This window comes from Cyprinus carpio, chromosome B4 (genome assembly GCF_018340385.1).
Source record: "Cyprinus carpio isolate SPL01 chromosome B4, ASM1834038v1, whole genome shotgun sequence".
NCBI classification, from domain to species: Eukaryota; Metazoa; Chordata; class Actinopteri; order Cypriniformes; family Cyprinidae; genus Cyprinus; species Cyprinus carpio.
Genome location: NC_056600.1, coordinates 6,065,886 through 6,079,028, shown reverse-complemented (window position 1 = coordinate 6,079,028; position 13,143 = coordinate 6,065,886). Strand labels below are relative to the sequence as shown.

General features: G+C 33.9%; 1 protein-coding gene across 3 annotated transcripts in view; it reads left to right on the top strand.

Moving 5' to 3' along the window:
- Window positions 1-13,143, top strand: part of cdk17 (cyclin-dependent kinase 17) — a 48,949-nt gene that overhangs the window by 2,846 nt on the left and 32,960 nt on the right. Inside the window, exon 1 of one of the 3 annotated variants that reach the window (XM_042721697.1) lies at window positions 11,859-11,893. The exons of the other annotated variants lie outside the window; for them this stretch is intronic. The gene's annotated coding sequence lies outside the window, so the exon portion shown is untranslated. Of the gene's footprint in view, window positions 1-11,858; window positions 11,894-13,143 lie in introns of those variants that run through there. 3 annotated transcript variants of the gene reach the window in all.

The window sequence follows — 13,143 nt, the reverse complement described above, 5'->3', positions numbered from 1 at the left end:
TAGATAAATGGAATTTGCACTGTTTTTATTTTATTTAATTTTTTTTTTTACATGTTTCCCAATTATTTATATTCATGATTTCTAATATTTGTACAGGCTTTTCATTTTTATTTCAATGTAGTAAATAGCAGTTCATTTAATTTTATATTTGAACAGATTTGTTACGTGACAGCATTAATTAAAGTTTCTTAAGGGTCAAGATCATGTTATCTGCATCTCCTGCGCTCCATCAAGCCACTCCCATAATAACTGTCAGCACTCAAATTATTGCACGACTACATTATCTGTATAGCATGTATGTAAGACCCCAATATAATTATGAAGTAATAATTTTTTGAAGAATAAATCTTTCAGTGAGTAAAACCGACTGTGTCTATAGTATTGAAGACTACACAACCAAATACATTTTTAAATTATTAATATTTTAAATTATTGTCCCTTGATCAGTAGGATACTCTTGTAATAAAGTAGTGATGTAGCGGACAGATTTTAAGTATCATTTCTGCTTAAAAAGATGCAATCTAATCCTGTTTACATGAAATAAGCCTGCTCCCGAGCAGGTTTAAGTTTACAGACCTGTTGCTATGACAGCAAGTAAGGGATGACCCTCGAAGAACCAAACAATCCAAGATCATGCCAAATCATCAACAATCTAATATGAAGAACGGCCCTCAGGGAGTTCCTATATGGTTGCTAAGGGGTTCTAAATGTTGGTTGGCAGAGCTGGGTAACTGATTACATGTAATCTGGATTACATAATCAGATTCCAAAAATTAAGTACTTGTAATTAGATTAAATTAGGCCTACATTTTAAAAGTTATTATTAACAGGGTTAGTAATTATTCATTGATTATTGATTCTGGCTAATTCCTTTGTTTCGTCTTTTAAATTTTCCTTTCTGAAATAGCCTACCACTTAGGCCTATATACAGTTAGAAAGTCTTCCAGTGTTGCAGACCAAGACCAGTCTGGTGTATTTAATTACACAGAAATTTGAGAGCCCACACAGCATTTGACCACTGCATTTACAAAAATCATTTCAGTGTTTTCTTAGCATTTCAACATTACACATTATCACTCAAAGGGTTATTTTATTTATTCATGTATTGCTTTGTCTTTCAAACACATTAAAATGCACAACTTCACGTTATTTCTTATTTGCATGTAATGCAGGGATTCCCAAACTTTTGTCAGCCGAACCTCTTTCACCTAATATATTTTCTTAAAGTACCCCTGAGATTTTAAAATAAACATTTTAGTAATTAGGTATCACGCTTTGCATGTTCACAGTTCTAACGTTGGTTATTGGTCACATGATATGCAGGTCATGTGAATTTAAGCGTCTAGAAAAATTAAAATGAGGGAAAAACGGAATACAGAAAAATTTAAATGGAAAATATGGAATTTGGAAAAAATAAACTGGAATTTTGGAAAAAATCTAACTGATTTCATAGAATTACATTTTTGGTCAAATTTGAATAACTTGCTGTTTAATATTGTAGGTTTCATGATTTCAATTAATTAGACATGCTTTTTGATGAATAAGATTGAACTTAAGCATTAAAACAGAGTCTAGAAAAACTAAAATGGAAAAAACTAAAATGGAATTTGGAATTTTAGTGTTGTTGGTGGTTACCGATGTGTTGCTAAGGTGTTCTGCTTGGTCACTAGATGGTTGCTTACTAGCAGTTGATCCTTCAAAGTAGGCAAAATATTCTAATTCTGTACTTCCAGCTGAGTGTTACTTAATCCTTTCCCATTAACAGGGTTTGTGGGAAGGAGACAAAATGATGAAAGAAACAAATTGAGTGTAAAAGTGAGAAAACGAAGTAGCAGCGAGTTTTTCACTCTAGAGACATGCATTGATTTAGTCTCATTGTTTTTTTGCAGAGCGATTGTTCTTGGTTTCTTGTGTGTTTGTGGGTAAGGTGAGCAAGGCGGAGGAAACACATTGTTGCAGGCCTTTAAATGTAACTTGACCTGTGCAGAGCTGCTAGCAGTCAGGCGGTGGGTTGTGTAATATGAGAACCCCTGTCTCTTGTTCTCTCTGCAGTGGGGTTCTTGTTCTATCTGTAGGTCAAGGACATGATGGATACAGTTAATTTGTTGAAGAACAGCTGATGCTCTGCTCTTCATACAGTACAGATACCTCTGACTACACACCCATGCGCTTCTTCCCACAACACACTATTTTCATACACACTAGTCACACAAACCAGATACAAAAGTCAGCGTTGTTCCATGTGGTGGCCTTTCTCTGGTCGTTGTTCTTAATCTTGATAACTATCTTTCTCATGTAACCCACCAAGAACATTGTCTTTCTGAGTGCATCTGAAATGTTTTTTGGTTGAATCGGTTGAAAGAAAGGCACAGTATTATAATTAGGCTGGTTTCAGGTTCATCTAAAGCGGATTAGGCGCATATTAAGAGGCTGCATTTTGTGCAAAAAATAAAAAATAAATACTTGGGATTTTGGGAAATTGCATATCAGATAAAGGACAATATGCTATCAGCACACTAATTAAAGTGAAAAAATATGCTATTAAAATAATAAAAAAAATACAGCTGCAAAAAATGGAAAATTAGTGTATAATAATAATAATAATTTTTACATTTTTATGTAATTAAATATTAAGTTATATTTTTTGTGTGTGTGTGTGTGTGTTAAAGGTGTATGTATGTATATATATATATATATATATATATATATATATATATATATATATATATATATATATATATATATATATATATATATATAATATATATATAATATATAATTTGACATCCATTATGTTTTTCCCCTTTATTTATTTAATTATTTAAATCATATTTATTTACATTTTTGGTACTGGTGAAACAGTTTAGACTGATATAAAAGTAGTTTTTTCCTGCATGCTGAATGTAGGATGGTTCACATTCTTGAAGAGGTTCACACTTTTTGGACCCTGTTAGCAATGTAGACGTCTTCTGAAAAGGGCATGTTGCTATTGGCAACAAGACTCGCTCCATTTCTCTCTTCCTCATTCTGCTGCTCTGGTTCTCGTCTCTAATTCTCAAGAATGTGACCCTGATCAGGTGCCATCACTTTCAGTGTGTATTGACAGTGATTGTTCCAGTTGTGATTATTCTCACTTGTTCAGTGTCAATGCGTTACTGATCATATTGGAGGTGAGCACACATTGTTCAGAACCTTCTCTTCTGCCTTCCTTAAAGAGGAAGTGGCAAACCTCACAGGAAGTGACCTAATTAGAAAGTTTATGCATGTCCGTCTTGTTGCTTTAATGACATCATCATCATAATGCTGTCATGTTGTGCTGGGATTGACATTCAGATTTTGATAAGTCATGCGGAAACTTCAGTCCCCACATATTTTCTAAACTGCCGTCGGCTATTTGAACAATTGGTAACCTTTCAGGAAAAACAACTGGTTACCAAACACAGGAAGAGAGGCGTGTAATACAGGACCTGGATGTTGATGTGTGTTCTGGGTGTTATGTGGGTGAACCATTACCCAACTTTCTGAACCCTGCAGCCCTGCACCCTACACAGTGAGAGCTATTTCAGCCATGCAAAGAATGTACGTGTGTGTGTTTATTTGTGTGTAAGTGCTTGTTGTCATTTCCCTCAGGGTTGAAGAGGTAGACTATTAACTAGAGATATATATTTTTCACTGATATTACTTGGTTATATTAGTTACATTTTTTTTTTTACAAATTAGTATGTAATATCACCAAATTGCAGAATTGCTTGTGTATTCAGTAAGAAACAATGTTTAAAGGTAAAAGTCACTTAATGTAGGCTATTGTTTGCATTTTACAGCCATTTGTTCTCAAGTGAGAAATTAGTCATTTTAAGCTTAACTTGCAGTCATTTGCATCAAAATAATATTGCATGAAAAAAAACAATAAATATATATTTTTTTAATAATAGTTAGTTATATTTTGCTGAAAGTTTAATAATTGTATTATTTTCAAGTGTTATTTTTAGATGTTTTATTTGTAAAAATGTACTGAAAGTTAGAGTAAAATGTAATAATAAATGCTATTATTATTATTAATTAATATTTTATTTATTACATAAGTTATTATAGTACTAAAATTTTGATTAATAATATTTGAATGATAGTTTAATAAATTAGTAATAATAATATTTGTTTTATACATGAATTGTTCTGATTGCATGAAAATTGTATGAAAATTATTGTAAAATAGGCCTAAAATGAATATAGTATTAAAAACTGGAACTGAGTATTGGCCATTGGTCATTTAAACAAAAATTCACTTCTAATAACTGAGTTCCTGAAACTCAAATGGTAGTGCATGGCATTAGCGGCTGCAAGGTCATGGGTATACATTGAATGCACTGTAATTCATTTTGCATAAGCGCGTCTGCCTGATGAATTAATGTAAATGTAAGCAGTGCATTTAGCATGTAATGTGAGTGTATGTTCTGTCTGTGTGTGTGTTAGTCTGTTCCTGGTTCAGCTCGCTCTCTCTCTCTCTCTTGCCAAACTCCACATGCTGAAAGGTTTCTTTGTATAGTGCCGCACTGAGCCGGACTGCTTCAACATCCCACAAATACACACACACACTAAATTCTTACAGTACCTTCCAGTGCCAATCTCACATTTGGGCCGACTATGCTACATTCGCTCTCTGTGCCATATAGTGGCCTACTTTCCTCTGTGATCATCGCTTTGACACCATTTGTGCCATGCGTGTCCATCTGTATGTGCGTTACGCTCTGATTGGCTGATAATCTCTTTGGATCAGGTTCAGGATCAAGATTGACAGGGTCACTACGTAGCGTTCAGTAAGCAGAAACTAATTGGTTTATCTTTTTCTTTTCTTTTTTGGCGTTCAATATGAAAATAAATGTATCTTAATTCATTTATAATGTGTATGTGTTATCTTCACCATTATGTGACCCACAGACATGATAATTGCATTGTAAAGGTCACATCTCATGTGTTTTATGCTCACGCAGTGGTGAATTGAGCTGGATAAAAAGGCCCAGACTACTTGTTACTGTGGTTATTGTACCTAAATTTGTATAGTTCTGTGTGACAATACTTGCACAATGACTGGTGGGAAAATTTCCCTCTGCACTTCCTGTGAAGTGATATATTGAAATGATGTACATCTGTTCCCTAAGCTGTTGGCTTTGCAGTGAGCATTGCAATTGTTCTTGGTAGTAACTTTTTTTAATTATTATTATATTTATATATTTATTTGATTAATTTTTATTTTAAATTAATTAATTTTTATTTTAACAATTAAAAATGCTTTGCTTTTTTTGTGCCGAAAAATTACTTTTTTATCATTATATTAAATTGTAATATTTATTTGTAAATATGTTTATAAAGCATAGCTTAACTGTAAGTGAACTATATGATTAGCTTGTAAATTGGGGAGCTACTGCTTTTTCAGATGGACGTATTTGGCTGTTGGGTTGTTTCGCAGTATTTTTAATTTTTTTTTACATCTTGCACCCTGAACGTGCCATTTTCAAGCCACAGTGTCATTAATAGTTCAATGTTAAAAAAACATGTCTCAAGCCCCTGCACTATTTCATTCTAGCTGTTTTGGAGCGCAAGAATGCGTCCTGTGTGAAAGGCCCCCTAGGGACATGGTTTCAAAAACTCTGTCTGTGAGACTCCGGCAGAGTGAGAGAGTGTCTTTGAGACTTCTTTCATCCTTCTAGCTTTAAAATATTTATGGCGAGGCACATCGATAGGGAACAGACGCTTTGGTGTCACTCACGTTCGACTGAAGAAGTGTCTGTGTGTCTGTGTGTGTGTGTGTGTGTGTGTGTGTGTGTGTGTTGCCCACAGTGATCTCACTACCTCTCTCATCTCCCATGGTGTTTTTTTTATTGTGTTTTTTATAAGCAGCGGAGGATCATAGATGTTTTCTGTCATCTTTTTCCCCCCTCGTTTTACTGCAGTAAAGCACACTTTGTTCTTGTGCATAGAGGCTGATAAAGTTACCTGGAGTTTGTCATGTGTGAGTAAGAAGTCTTTCTTCACTCTTATGAATGATTGTGTACTGCCTATTATCTCTTATGTATACCTGGAAAATCTCTTTTGATATACAATAAAAAAAAGATTGTTTTATTTTAAATCTCTTTTAAAGGAATATTTTTTTTTGTGTGTGTGTAACTTTTCTGACGTGGTGTATGTTTGTTTTTTGAAATAAAATCAGTTTAACTGAAATAAATTAAAATGTAAATAATAATAAAAATAATAATAATAATAACAAAAATCTTAATAATAAATAAAAAAAATGCATAAAGAAAAAAATCAGCAAGTTGGCACGGCAATTTTCTCAGTTGATGTATTAAAATAACTAAAACTGAAATAATACTAAAAACTATAAAAACATGTTTTAAAATAAATGCTAAATATAACCAAAACAAACAACAAAATTACTAAAACTTTAAAATTAAAATGAAAACGTAAAAAACATAAAAATAAAAATTAATTCAAAATATTCATAAAAACTGTAGTATCTCTGTGATACTAAAATGACACCAAAGGTCAGTCAGTTATATTTATTTTAGTTTTATTTTTTGTTTATTTATTTTATTTTTAATTTGGTGTTTTAGATTTTGATATTTGATTTTTGGGTTTGTCTTTTTAGGTTCATACAACTTTTATTTTATTTGTATTACTTTCTAATTTTTGTCTTGTATTAGGCCCCGTCCACACGGAGACGCGTTTAGCTGTATACACTTACATTTTTTATCGAATAGGCGTTTCGTTCACACCGATCCAGCGTTTTGGGAGAGAAAAAAACGATAGTTTTTTTTGAACCGGGTCCCAGAGTGGATAAATCTGAAAACGCCGCCCTAACATTTTCGTGTGGACAGCGAATCCGTATATTTTCTGAAACCATGACGTCATCAGCCCACGTCTCGCCCCTAGAAAGACATCGCTACGTCATGTAACAGCAACAAAAACATGAACAAACACCGATTAATAAATATATTGTTCCATGTTCGTTTGTATATCGTGCGCAAGGTTTACGCGCATGGTCCAAGTTTTCTTCTCCATTTTTAGTGTATCTCTGTGGCAGAATTATAGCGCCACATACTGGTCTGGCATGTATACTACATCATTCTGTGTCGGTTTTGTGGTTTCATGTGGATGCAGATATTTCTTGAGGCAAGGAAAAAAAAAAGATGGGATAGGGAAAGCTCTGGCTTCGTTTGGACGTAGCCTTAATCTTAAATGGCTTTTATAGCTTTTTATTAAAAAAATTATAATTCAGAATTTTATGTGGAAAACAACAGTATGCTTTACATGTAGTGAAACTGGAAAATGTAATCCTTTTCTCCTCTCAAAATAAAAAAATAAAAATCTTTCTCCCATAATTCTCTCTTTGTGCAATGTCTGCTTTCCAAGCATATTCAGTTTACCCTGGGCTGTCCTCACCGTTTCCTTCAGCTGTGATCGATTACAGTAGTTCATTCTTGTTTTATTCCCCAGGTCTTGGGTGATTTAGCTGAGGTCTGAAAATATCTGTGCACATTATCTGTCATGGGAACCTGCCAGGCTGTGGGGGTTTAAGTACCCCGCTGTGTTGTGCAGAGTCAAACAGAAAGGTAGCTCGTATCAGGACCCTCAGTGTGCGAAACGAGGTGGACGGCCGCAGGATTTGAGCAGATGTCTGGAGACAGTGCATTTAAAAATTAACATTCTGTAATCATTTACTCACTTTTAAGTTGTTGCAAACCTGTATGATTTTGTTTTAGCTGCTGAACATAAAAGAAGAAATTTTAAAGAATATTGGTAACCAAGCAGCTGACGGTAGCCATTGACTTCCATAGTATAGGGTTTGGTTAAATGTGTTCTTCAATTCTTCAAAATGTGTTCAGCAGAAGAAAGAAATTCATACAGGTTTGGAAAAATTAGGAGGTGAGTAAATGATGACAGAATTCACCTTCTTGGGTGAACTATCCTTTAAGGTGTCAAGACCAGTTATCATTGAGTCCAGAGCTGATAACGGTTTAGTTAGCACTGTGGTTAGTAAAGTGTGCTGTTGCACTGGGTGAAGAGTAGGTCAGCAGATGTAGACCACCCATCCCCCCATTAGTTGGCCAATGTGGTTGACTGTTGTCTTTTGACAAATGCATATCCTATTGAAACAGGAAGTTTAGGTGTGATATATAAATGCCCTTTTTATAGCACAACTAGCACAACAAAACCATTAGTTGCTATCCATTTACATCTTTTGCTTGTCAGAGAGAATTTGATCGGATAAAAAACTAGTACAAGATGAGTTATCAATTTGTTGTCGACACATTTGTGCACACATTTATTTTCAGCTTTCCTAGCGTACATTAGAAGCTACATATTTGACCTTGGACCACAAAACCAGTCATAAGTAGCACAGGTATATATTTGTAGCAATAGCCAACAATATATTGTATGGGTCAAAATTATAGATTTTTCTTTTATTTCAAAAATCATTAGTATATTAAGTAAAGATCATCTTCCATGAAGATATTTTGTTAATTTCCTACTGTAAATATATCAAAACTTAATTTTGATTAGTAATATGCATTGCTAAGAACTTCATTTGAACAACTTTAAAGGCGTTTTTCTCAGTATTTTGATTTTTTTGCTCTCTCAGATTCCAGATTTTCAAACTGTTGTTGTATCTCAGCTCAGTTGTATCTCCTAACAAACCATACATCAATGGAAAGCTTATTTACTGTATTCAGGTTTCAGATAATGTATAAATCTCAATTTCAAAAAATGGACCTTAATTACTTTTTTTTTGGTTCTTTGAAACATATATGGTTTAAAAGCTAAACACATGAAATGCATAAAATTTTACTATTTAGGGGACAATGATGTATATCAGCATTTTTTTTTTCTGTACATTGTACAGTGTTATTGTTAATTAAACTAAAACTGTTAATCATGTTCACTAATTGAAATAAAGTAAATTATACATATTAGTTTGAAAAACTTAGCTTGGCAAGTAACTGAAATAAGTTTAAGTTGAAGTACCAAAATTACTAAAGCTGAATAAGAAAAAAACAAAATGAAAATGATGAAAACGCATAACCTTACTCAAACTGAAAATCTAAAATAAAATTTAAATAACAGTATATAAATAATTTTAAAATTACCCTACCAAGCAGTCACTGGAAATTAACGTCAGCTTTTTTCAATTAATTTTTGATGGTTAATTGTTCAAATTTTAAAAGTTCATTGGTCTGTTGATTAAAAATGTGTTTTTGAGTTGTCAGTTCAGGTCTTTGCTAGCTAAACCTGTTTGTTATTGAGAGCAGAAGAAAGTCAGGAATAATTAACTTTGAGTCAGACGGGCGTTAAACTCCCCGTCCAAAGTTTGGTTGGATTACATCACATGCTAAAAGCAGCTAGCGCACTGCAGTGCCACCATTCCTCATAAACCGACCTAGTTTCCTAGAGTTTTCAAAGGTTCCTTTAATATATTTATAGCATCAAACCAATAAGTGTAGGTGTTCTTTTTTTGTATTTATTTTTATATTCCAGAACATTAAGTACAAGGATGCAGGGAAATCTTTTTGGCACATTACCCAGAGGGCTTAGCATGCTTTTGTTGTTTTATTGTGCTATTTATTTGTGATTCTGCACCGGAATGTTACTCGCATGCTGTTTTTGTTGTCATGGCGTAAAAGAGGATCATGGCATTAAAAGCTGATTCAGCCATTGGGGTGTCAGGACGGTCAGATGAACTGCCGTCCGACCCATATCTGGAGGCGTTCAATATCAGCTGAGAGCTCTGAGCTAGTGCCAAAAATGCACTTCCAGTTGCAGCGACGTCGATTTTGACCTCTGTCTTTCAGTGTGTTTTGCTGAAAGGTTTGTGGCGGGAGGCAGAGGCTGGGCTGATGGAGTGCCGGAGTGACACATCTGGGTGATGGAGGGAAGCTGGCCTGGGCTACGGGCTAAAAATATAAGGCTAAGTGGAGTAATGGAGCATCTCTCAGGTGGAGAGAGAGAGACAAATGTGGGACATTGCAGATGCTTCTGGGACACAGGGAGCGACAGGTGTTCTTATTCACTGACCTGTTAGTACTCGCCCTCTTAAAACTCTTCTCTTCATCGCTCACCTGACAGTTAATAACCAGAAGTACCATTGTAGTACAGTTACAACACAATATGATAAGCCAGATGATTATGTTATTATTCACTTTACTTTTTGACAAAGTGCAGTGCCTCATAATTGTTTTTGATGACCCGCCCGTTACAGTTTCTGCTTGTTTAGACGACCTGCTTCTGGATGATTTGAACTGTTGCATATGACACAAGTACCCATATAAATAGATTTTAAAAATATGTATACAACGATCAATATTGATTCAGTATCATGAGGGGAAAAAGAGAATAGCTGTATATTGATTTATTATTGTATTGATACAGCTTTAATCACAATGCCTTGTTTTATATGTAATCCATATTTATAAACAATTTTATATTTGGCTGTCATGTTTTTTCTTTATTTTTAATTTTTTGTATTTTTTATTTGATTGTTTGGGTTTCAGTTGTGGTTATACTGTGCTTTTGAGCATGTAAAAGTATTTTTATATTTAATTGTTTATTTTTACAGTATTTAAAAATGTGTTTATTATTGTTATTATTAATAATAATAATTATTGTTATTATTATTATTATTATTATTTCAGTTTTTACAATATTTAAACATGTTTTAATAATAATAATATGTTTATAATTATTATTATTAAAACATGTTTAAATATTGTAAAAGCAAATTAATAATAATAATAATGTATATTTTGGGCATTTTACAGTGTTCTTAATTTAATTAATATTAAGTTATTCATTTAAAACATACCTTGGAATTCTATGGAATTTGTGAAGTATCTTGGACTTCAAAATTCCTGTCTGTACATGCTCCTTTTAAACTTTCATCCCTGTTGGTCATATGGGCACAGACTATAATATCGGTCTGAGTCTGACCTTCCGTTGACACATACGTGTGTGTGTGTGTGTGTGTGTGTGTGTGTGTGTGTGTGTGTGTGTGTGTATCAGAGACGGAGAACAGGCAGTTCCCTGCTGGAGTCAGTGCTGCTCAGTGCTTCATTCGTCATGGGGGATTGTGTGTGATCATCCTCTTATCTCTCGCAGACACAAACACGTGCAGACACAATTATGAGCACAATATGGAAATACTTTCTCGACTGCTGTGAGTGGGTGTTAGGCAAGGTTTTGTGTATTTTCATTCATAGGCAAACTCCTATATTTGTCTAGTGGTCATAATTTAGGGTACAGTACGAAAGGACAATACATTTGATGACAGTTGTATTCCATCCTGTGTGATGCATATTACTTCGAAATATGATTGGATGGCATTTGTGTAGATGATCTGGATATTTGCATCTTGAGATGCTTCCAAGAACAGTGTCAGACACCTGAGAGTTTAATGACATGAGAATCATACTTAGTCATACCTTAGAAATAGGATTGAGAATAGAGTACTGATTTCCAATATTCTGATTTTAATATTTTACACACTGTTATTAAGTAGTGCTGCCATGGAACTACAGAAAATAAATTGTTTAATTAGATTGTGTTATTTAATATCAAATTATAATTAAATGTAAGAATTATGTTTATAGTAGTGCACTTTGACAGTTTGATTGCACTTCATTTCTTGTAATAAACGATACTTAAAATGGTAAAAATGCTATCAAAAATACTGATATTTTGTGTAGTAATAGTTTAGTAATTGCCATATGACCGTTCAAAAGTTTAGGGCTTTTTTTATGTTTTCGAAAGAAGTAACAAATTAGTTTTGCTTTCACAGTGAAACACACAGCGTCTATACGACATGGCGGTGGCGGCAACAACAATACTACAACGAGAATAAAAGGTACGCCTTCTTTCTTTGCGTGAACATCTGGACGGCGCTATGCACATCTTCCCACATACTGACGTAGATATGTGGGGGTGTGTTAGAACGAGCCGTTTCAGGGGCGTGGATGAGTGTTAACTTTTATAAAGAATATCTCTTTGGACTTGAGGCTTTAGTCTTTGCAACTTCACAGATCTTCTTTATTCACCAAGAGCTTGTAACAATCCAAAGAGAAAGGAAAATTTGAAATCGCATCATATGACCCGTTTAAGATGTGTTTTTTCCTTTCTATGTTAACTGAAGGGGTTTTCCCATTATTTAAATTTTAGTTTTAGTATAACATTTTAATACCATTCATATTTTTACTTTTTTATAATTTACAGAAGAAACCAATCCGATGTATAGTTGACATTTGAGGCTTAATACTATAGAAAAGCACTAAAAGTTTTTAAGTTAGAGTGTTTTCAGCTTGTTTATTTTCATATAAAAATATGGCATGCAGTTGCATCGAACAATGGTATATAAACATCATTCAGTGTAAATTGTGATAATCGTAATTAATAATCACATTTACAATTTCAAGGGAATAATCAACAATTATGATTTTTGTCTTAATCATGCAGCCCTAGTGGAAGCTGATACAGTTATTCACAACTGCATTCTTTTGGGAATCATCTGATTTTACATATATTCCCTTACATAGTCTTCCTCTCTCTTTCTTTTATTCTGTGTGCTTGTTTATTTCTGTGTAAGAATTTGCTGACAAAAGGGCAAAGAGGGTCTGTTGTTGTGAAGCTTCATCGTTTCATGTCCTCAGACCTCAGAGTCCCTTCTCGTTTCGCTGCTGCAGCTGAGATGTTTTGATTTTAGAGATCATATGTGTTTTTGTTTACTTTTGGCTGACAGATGGCATTATCTGTGTATCGCCACATTCCTGTCTCAAGGATTTTTGTTTGTTTGTGTGATAGTGATGGCCGGAAAGGAGGATAGTACTTCACACGGAGATGCTGTTGTGACTCCTAATGATTGTGATTGAGTTTTTCTTCTGATTTCTGACTTGAGACTCGAGTAATTAAGTTGTGTGCTAAAGCTCTTATAATATAATATTATGACATTTGAATTCATGAAGGTCTTTGAGCTTTTTAAGAGAGCTGGAGCCAGTCTTGAGGAGCATTTGAGAAGATGTCTCCATCAGGATTCTGTCTTCATGACGAATTAATCTTGTATTGGGTCTGTCCTGATGGATGGCTTGCTTTCAGATTTTCCAG